General features: G+C 38.9%; 2 long non-coding RNA genes and 1 pseudogene across 2 annotated transcripts in view; 1 reads left to right on the top strand and 2 right to left on the bottom strand.

The window, feature by feature from the left end:
- LOC107693359 (uncharacterized) overlaps positions 1-384 on the bottom strand; it is a 9,208-nt gene extending 8,824 nt beyond the window's left edge. Inside the window, exon 1 of the long non-coding RNA XR_001634729.1 lies at positions 324-384. This is a non-coding gene — a long non-coding RNA (uncharacterized LOC107693359). The remainder of the gene's footprint in view (positions 1-323) is intronic.
- LOC107693354 (uncharacterized) overlaps positions 1-4,832 on the top strand; it is a 15,167-nt gene extending 10,335 nt beyond the window's left edge. Inside the window, exon 3 of the long non-coding RNA XR_001634727.1 lies at positions 4,737-4,832. This is a non-coding gene — a long non-coding RNA (uncharacterized LOC107693354). The remainder of the gene's footprint in view (positions 1-4,736) is intronic.
- Positions 1-9,042, bottom strand: part of LOC107693440 (uncharacterized) — a 52,690-nt pseudogene that overhangs the window by 21,355 nt on the left and 22,293 nt on the right.

The raw sequence follows: 9,042 nt of genomic DNA, 5'->3' as shown, positions 1-9,042 counted from the left end.
TGTGCTAAACAAATGTAAATAAATGCAATAAAATCAAAGAGAGGTAGAATAAAGTCAAAACAAAGATAAACAATAACACAAGTAAAACCAAAGTATGTGGGGAGGGACTGACCTAACTGAATCCAAAAACATGAGCGGATCAATATGAATACAATGATACATAACACATAATAAGGCCTTAAATCACTGAAATGAGGAGCATTACTCAGATCACGTACACAGTGCTGAAAAATGGGATTTCTTCGCCCAAGATCAGACCGATTTATTCTGGTACCATTTATATGGGCTGCTAATCTGAGATTTCTTCGTCAGAAAAGGCGTACCCTCTACTAACAACAGAAATGAGGATTTCTTCGCTAAAATCAGGTTAGTTTCTTATCGTACTAGTGTTGCTTTCATCAACGAAAATTATTACTAAATATCGTTGTCAACGAACCTTTATCACGTGACGAAAACGAGACAAGACGCAACGTAAATGCTGTTCATGTGACGATGACTATAATTAAATGTATAATGCAATATTGTTGACGAATAAAAACGAGACTAAATGTGGTTTACAAAATAAAAACTATGCTAAAATGTCTCTTCATTTTCGTTGACCAAAACGAGACGAAACAAAATGTTATAACGTTATTTTGTCTCGTTTAGTCGCGTTATTATTATTATTTTGCAGTATTTCTGTTTCCTGTGTCTCACTTCAGGGGCTGCATCAGGTCGCACTGCGCAGACGCAGGCGACGTCACTTCCTCAAGCCCCACTCGTGGCATTATTTAGAAGACGAAAGGGAAAGGGACCGATGGCCGGCCAACTTCGTCTTTGGGAGAAAAAGAAGAAACGACATTTGGAAAAACTTTCATTACATAGAAGTGGAAAAGAAAACGGAATGTGTTGTGGAAAAAGATGGGGAGAAATGCGGCCACAAAATCACAGGAAAAAACACCACGAACCTTAAGAGACATCTCAAGGCACTCCATAATGAAATTGAGGTAAGTCAAGACATGAACGTAACATTACTTTCTATTTTAGAAAGCTTATGCCAACTCATGAGGCTGTGGTTAATTTGTCTCATTTTAACGTTAGCTTTAAATGTTAGCCACTGGAGCTGAAAACGACTGAGACAAACGTGTGTGACTAGCGTGTGTGTGTGTATATTTGTTTGTGAGAGAGTGTAAAGTGGGTTAACGTGTGTGTGTGTGTGTGTGTGTGTTTGTGTGTGTGTGTGTGTATATTTTTGTTTGTGTGAGAGAGTGTAAAGTGGGTTCTTAGTTCCTACCTGACTGACTGACTCGTACTGTGTACTAAGCATCCCTTGTTGGCCAAATACTGTAGCTAGTTTTGTCATTCACATAGCAATCACACTGAACTGAATTTGGCATCAACAACATGACTTTGAATACCTTATTCTAGACCAATACATACATTTAAACAAATGGTATTGGCATTAACATGCCTTCCGAGTCTACTGCTTAGACTGCTTCTGTTTTGATTATGTAGACTTTTTTTTTTCTTTTACGGACAGTCAAGTCACTCACTCAGAGTTTGATTTACTATGGTAAAAATCATAGCAAGGATGTATGCTACTTAATATTTACAACAGTTAGATTTTCCAGAGGCTGCATCTGTCCTGACATTGTATCTATTCCTGTGCTAGATTCCAGAAATAGCACCAGTGAAGCAAGTCCCACCCAAGAAGATGGACAAGCCAACTAGTGCTCAGGATTTCTTTGCCAAATGGAGGTACAACGACAACTCCCCAGAGCAACGTACCAAAGAGGAGGGGATAGCGCAGTGGATAGGCCGCACAGGGCTCCCAGCACGAATTGTCGAAGATGAGGAGTTCATCGCGATGATGGCAAAAATGGACAAAAGGTTCAAAGTGCCAAAAAGACATAAAATTTTAAACTTGATTGACAAAATGTACAAAGAAGAGAAAGAAAAGATCAAACAAAACATGGCCACAGCATGCAGAATAACTACAGGGTTGGATATTTGGACTAAAAAGGGGCTTACAGCATCCTTCCTGGGAGTCAGCGCCTGTTACTTCAACCCTGAGGACAACAAGGCTGAACACAAACTCCTGAACCTGAAGGAGATGGTTCACCCTCACACCGCAGAGTCGATTAGTACACTTGTGGAGGAGTCAATGGAAGAATGGGGGATCCCCAGAGAGAAGGTCCTCACAACGATTATTGACAATGGCAGCAATATGGTGGCTTCGTTCCACACACATGCAGAAGTTGCCTCAACTTCTGAAGAGGACTCAGAGGCAGAGCACGATGATGCCAATGATGACTATGAGCATCAGGAAGGGGAGGATGACAGGTAAGGCAAGTCTGTGTATGAAACTATGCTTATTAATTCAGAATCAGAATCAACTTTATTGGCCAGGTTTGCATATACAAACAAGGAATCTGACTCCGGTTAGTCTTTGCTCTCAAAGTACACAACAAACACTTTACATATAAAGAGTAAAAACACAAGGGGACAGTAAGAAACATAAAAAATACTATATACAATATAATTCATTCAACATTTATGTAACTGGTCATATATTATATTATTAATAAAAAAAAATAATTGCATAGAAAGTTAAAAGATTAAAAAATTATGCTATTAATTCATTCAGCATTTATGAAACTGGTCATGATTTAATTTCATATAAATAAAGACTAAATAAGTTCATAGGAACTTAACTACTAGAACTATTTCATTTGGTTCAATAATGTAAGGGCTAAAATGGTTAAATATGTACATTTGTTTTTTTTTATTATTTCCATGTAGATACGACTACAGAGCCATAGAAAGGACCCCATGCGTGGTTCACACCGTACAGCTTGTAGTGAATATGGTCCAGAAGGAACCCCCAATCCGAAGGCTGTTGGAGAAAGTGAGGCACTTGGTGAACAAATTTAGGAAGTCATCTGTCGCCACAGAGCGGCTGCTGCAGAAGTGTGCTCTGGTTCTGGTAAAAGACTGTCCCACCAGGTGGTCAAGATGCTTTGCTATGATTTCGCGCTGTCTTGAAGTCAAGGAGCACCTCACAGCTGTGGCTGAGTCCATGGGCTGGGACAGCCTGCAGCCCAGTGAGTGGCAGAAGATCGGGATGCTGAGAGACCTTCTTCTGCCATTTGCGGAGCACACTAAGTCGCTTGAAAGTGACACTCAATCACTTTCCCTTGTTGTGCCAACACTCCTGGATCTCAAAAACCACCTGTTGGAGTTCTCGCTTGCACATGGGCGAACCTACAAAGATGCAGCTACTCTGGCTCAGAAGATGCTGTCCAGCATGGATAGGCGCTTTAGTGTGTTTCTTGACATAACGGCTGACAACTTCTCACCACTTCCTGCAGCAGCATGCTTTGTGGACCCTTGTGTAGCTGAAACCCTTCTGGAAAATGATGACAACGAAGTACAGAATCTTGTCAGAAAGGCAGAGGACTACATTGCTCATCTTGTGCCACAAAGAGTGCAAGTACGAGAAGAGCAGTTGACCGATGATGAGCAAGTCGCAAATGAGGGTACAGAGGCTCCAGAGTCAACCCCCGCAAAACGGCATAGATTTAAGTTCTTCAGTGCTAATCGTCCATCGAGGCCCAAGACAGCCAAGACAACAAACATTAGGCAGGAGATTTTAAAATATAAAGGGGGCTGTCCGAGTCCCACCAGACTGCTGCTACTAGTGCTGAGGTTGAGGAATCTGGCATTGAGTATTGGTTAACTCAGTGTTGTTCCACTGCGTTTCCAACACTGAAACCTCTGGCCTTAGACCTCCTGGCGATGCCAGCCTCTCAGGCATTTACAGAGAGGGTCTTCAGTGTAACTGGTTACCTCTCTTGTGGCCGCAGGAACAGGGCTAGGACCATTTTGGAAAGAAGCGCTTTCCTCAAAGTAAACAAGCCTAAGTAGTAGTTAATGGCTGGCCTGAACAGCCATGCAAGAAGCATGCATGTACTGTACACACACACACACACACACACAAACACAGAGAGCATTTTAATAAGCAACCTTTCCCATATCTATGCAAAAAAAAAACTCTGCTGCTCTTAAATTGTTGATTCTGATTTGGTTGTGAAGACTTTTTGTTTTATTCCTGAACAAATATATTCAGGTAAGTTCAAGCCAACACACAGTGTTTGTTTTATTTATTTTATTTCAATTTATGTGTGTACTTCTAACATGTTTGGTTGGTAAAATAAATGTTGTAAATTCAAATCAGAGCGTCTTCCGTGTCTGGAATGGATGTATTCTTGAGTCTATAAGGTAACAATAATATAATAAGATAACCTTGTCTGAAATGGGTTTGGCTAAAATAAAATTTTGGTTTCGTCTATACTACTAGGTACTTATATATTGACTGGGTTAAATAGAATTGCATTACTAAAAAGAGACTAAAATACAATTTTCATTGACTAAAACTAGACTAAATGTCATCAGTTTTCGTCGACTAAAACTAGACGAAAATAGTCATGGATAATTCTGACTAAAATAAGACTAAAATGTTGTCTAGATGACTTGTGTAACAGGGTCATAAAATTAGAGCACATGTTGAAAATAAACAAATAAAAAATAAAAGTGTCTCTGGTTCCTTTCGAGGTTCAGAGAGAACATCAAATCAAGGGGAGCAAAAAGGGGTATAAAATGTAAATGGATTTAAAATTAGCTGACTGCTATTATTAAAAATAGGGTAATCAATCTGGTATTAGGAACAATCAGTAGCACTAGTGATTAACTGTAAGAATTAAATTTAGATTTAATTAACTAGTAACTGAGCAATAGCATTCAGGAAGGATACATCTAAGATTGTTACATTCGCTGAGGCGAATTGAAGATGGGAAACATAGAAAAAGAAAAAAAAAAAGAAAATGAAATGAAATGAAATGAAAGTGAAAAATCAGAAACCAGGGATTAGGTTAAATTGTGTTTCTGGGTCCATAGCTGACTCGGTTTTTCTGTCACGCGCCGGGCTTGAACTCGGGTCTCTGGCATGGTAGTTGAGAGATCTACCACTAATCCACGGGAGTGGTAATGTTGGACCCAAACGAAACACTTGAGGCAGTTTCTCAGGAAATGTAGATTTATTACAAAAAAGTCTTTGCAAGAAAAATACAACAAAAGGTCTTCTCGGACTGAGGTATTAACTACAGCAAAAATAATGGAAAAACCACATGAGAAAACAAAACTCCACGAGGGGAGAAAACAAAACCAGAGAACAATTATAACCAAAGGAAGAAACTCAGGAAACCCTACTTGGGGTAGCTAGAGAGGCTTTAACGAGACCAGGCAGGAGACACAGGGCGAAGACTCAAAAACCGAGTGAGGAACCAAGGGAAAAATACACCACTTAAATACACTGGGGAAAACAAGGCGCAGGTGACTTGGATAACGCTAACAAGGCCACCCGAGGAAGAACTAAGGCAGAGGAAAAAACGGGACCTCAAGGGCACAGAGACAAACTACAGGAGGTAGGATGCTGACAAGCTTAGCCTAAGATGAAACTATGCTAAGTCGTGTTAGCTTACGCCTCTCAAGATGGGCTTGTCCAATGAGAAAGGCTGAAATCCTAAGCGGGAGGTTGCAATTACTGGAGGGTTTTACGACCCTTTGTGTGAGGGCATGGTAATTTGCAAATGTAATTCGCTTGGGTGTTGATGCACAAACTAGTAAAGATTCTTAGAACACTAATATGTTGCATAGGTATCAGCATGTAATATGCTCTCTCAATTAGATAATCTGAAGATGAATTCATAGATACTAAACATGGTAGGATTACATATAGGTAAGATGACAGGAACGAGTGGTTCCATCATAAGCCTGCATAAAACTGTATACAATATAAAAGACAATATACAAGGACAGTAACAACATACACAATGACCGTAAGGATATGTGTGTTCATTCAAAGAAAGGTTTTCCTATGAATTAATTAGAGAATAGTCCATTTTTACTGTGCATTGTGTCTCTCCTATGGAAAATCTGGTGAAAGGGAGAACTCTCAACATGCCATTAGGTCGTAAAGTGTATCTGGTCTAGCAAAAGGTGTCGGGGTTGCCATGGTGACCAGTGGCCTGTGGTCGTTCGCAGACATCCTGGCACCCAGCATGTTTATTGGGTGAGGGGTCTGTGATTATTTGTTAATCTAATGAATAATTGATTTGTTAAATCAAATGAAAAATGTTGTGTCTGATTGGTCCAGACTCTACACTAGCATGTTGTTAACATGATTAACACGTTACTAGCATTATTCTAGCATGATTAACATTTTACTAGCATGATGCTAGCATGTTTCTAGCATGTTTAGTAATGTTGCTAGAATGTGTCTAGCATGATTAGCAAGTTACTAATATGGTGTTAACATGATTCTAGCATGATTAACAAGTTACTAGCATGTTAATAACATGATTAGCAAGTTAATAGCATGTTGCTAGCATAATTATAGCATGAATAACATGTTACTAGCATGGTTGGGATGTTACTAGCATGATGTTAGCCTTTTTTAAACATGATTAGCATGTTACTAGCATGTTACTATCATTATTCTAGCATGATTAGCATTTTACTAGCATGATTCGAGCATGATTAACATGTTACTAGCATGATGCTAACATGTTTCTAGCATGTTTAACAAGTTGCTAGCATGTTTCTAACATGATTAGCAAGTTACTAATATGGTGTTATCATGATTCTAACATGTTTAACAAGTTACTAACATGCTGTTAACGATTTGCAAGTTAATAGCATGTCACTAGCATGATTCTAGTATGATTAACATGTTATTAAGTCAAGTCAAGTCACCTTTATTTATATAGCGCATTGAACAATACAGATTGTGTCAAAGCAACTGAACAGCATTAATTAGGAAAATAGTGTCAATAATGCAAAATGACAATAGTAAACACAAATTTTTCAGTTAAAGACAGTTCATCATTGAATTCAGTGATGTCAACATCCAGCTCAGTTTAAATAGTATCTTTGCAATCAAGTCAACGGTATCGCTGGAAATGAAGTGTCCCCAACTAAGCAAGCCAGAGGCGACAGCGGCAAGGAACCAAAACTCCATCGGTGACAGAATGGAGAAAAAACCTTGGGAGAAACCAGGCTCAGTCGGGGGGCCAGTTCTCCTCTGACCAGACGAACCAGCAGTACGGAAAAATCAATTTAAGACGTAATAAAACAGACGATGAACACTATTAACAGCAATTATTATATGATGCAATCAAACTTATAGCAAAATGTGGTAGTTCTGTTATTAGCATGATTCTAGTATGATTAGCATGTTACTAGCATTATGCTAGCATGTTTTAACATGTTTAACAACTTTCTAACATTTTGTTAACATGTTTAGCAAGTTACTAGCATGTTGTTATCATGATAAGCAAGTTACTAGCATGTTGTTAACATTATTAGCAAGTTACTAGCATTTTGTTAACATGATTCTAGCATGATTAGCATGTTACTAGCATGATGCTAGCATATTTCTAACATGTTTAACAGTTTCTATAATTTTGTTAGCATGTTTAACAAGTTACTAGCATTTTGTTAACATTGTTATAGCATGATTAGCAAGTTACTAGCATGTTGCTAGCATAATTATAGCATGATTACCATGTTACTAGCATGATGCTAGCATGTTTCTAACATGTTTAACAAAGTTTCTATAATTTTGTTAACATGTTTAACAAGTTACTAGCATTTTGTTAACATGTTTCTAGCATGATTACCAAGTTACTAACATGTTGTTAGCATGATTATAGCATGATTACCATGTTACTAGCATGATGCTATCATGTTTCTAGCATGTTTAACATGTTACTAGCCTGGTGTTAGCCTATTTTAGCATGATTAACAAGTTACTAGCACATTTCTAGCATGATTAGCATGTTACTAGCATGTTGTTAGCATGATTAGCTAGTTACTAGCATGTTGTTAGCATGTTTCTTTGCTAATCCAGCTAAAAACAGTTGATTCAGTAAGAAAAAGGCAGTCAATCAGCTTAGGCTGGTTTTAGCTGTTTTTTTTTTTTCAGTAGGGAGTTGTTACGCTATAGACAGCTAAAAATAGACAGCTTAAATCAGTAGCGAACCGTGACTCTTGAGCCTAGGCCCTCTCCCCCTAACCTCGTCGGGGGAAAAAACTACCAGCCTATTACGGTGTCCTCTTCTAAAAGTCATCTTTGACAATTCCACCTCTGAAACAAGAGGCTATCCAGCCTTAAGGCGGTCGCACACCGGACGACATGTGCAGCCGTGCACCGTGCCGCACCACATCTTTAAAATTCCCACACATTGTTTTCCATGACTGTATGCACACCGGCAGCGACTGTCCTCGGATCCCAACCCGGTTGCTGTTCATAATCCTGCCGCGCCACAGCTCCACTCACATCATTTTCCATTAAATTACATTATATTTGACCCAAGTTATTGTGAATGTACATAATGACTTCATCCTAGGTTGGAAGATTGTGTATTGTGCATTTTTCAGCAAAACGTTTGTCTTTCTGTGGCTCTAATAAATTCCGTGATTCATTGTGCTATAGATCGCAATTTCTCATCCCGTTTGCTCTTTTTTCGATCCCCGAACTTTAAACTCATTGACAACACTTGCTCATTCTTGAAGTTAAAGGGGTCATATGATGATGCTAAAAAGAACATTATTTTGTGTATTTGGTGTAATGAAATGTGTTTATGCGGTTTAAGGTAAAAAAAACACATTATTTTCCACATACTGTAAATTATTGTTTCTCCTCTATGCCCCGCCTTTCTGAAACGCGTCGATTTTTTACAAAGCTCATCGGTCTGAAAAGCGAGGTGTGCTCTGATTGGCCAGCTATCCAGTGCGTTGTGATTGGCTGAATACCTCAAGCGTGTGACGGAAATGTTACGCCCCTCACCATACTGTGATGCTCTGTCCGGCCGGAGCGACGAGACAAAAACATGAAAACCCATTATAAACGAGGCATTTGTTGCATCCAGTGGGGACATAATTGTCTAATATAAAAAGGATTATAATGACTTATACTGTATTTTTATGCGTTGCGTTGCATCG

Source organism: Sinocyclocheilus anshuiensis, unplaced genomic scaffold (genome assembly GCF_001515605.1).
Source record: "Sinocyclocheilus anshuiensis isolate Anshui unplaced genomic scaffold, SAMN03320099.WGS_v1.1 scaffold1050, whole genome shotgun sequence".
Taxonomy (NCBI): Eukaryota; Metazoa; Chordata; class Actinopteri; order Cypriniformes; family Cyprinidae; genus Sinocyclocheilus; species Sinocyclocheilus anshuiensis.
This window is presented reverse-complemented; position numbering and strand designations above follow the sequence as displayed.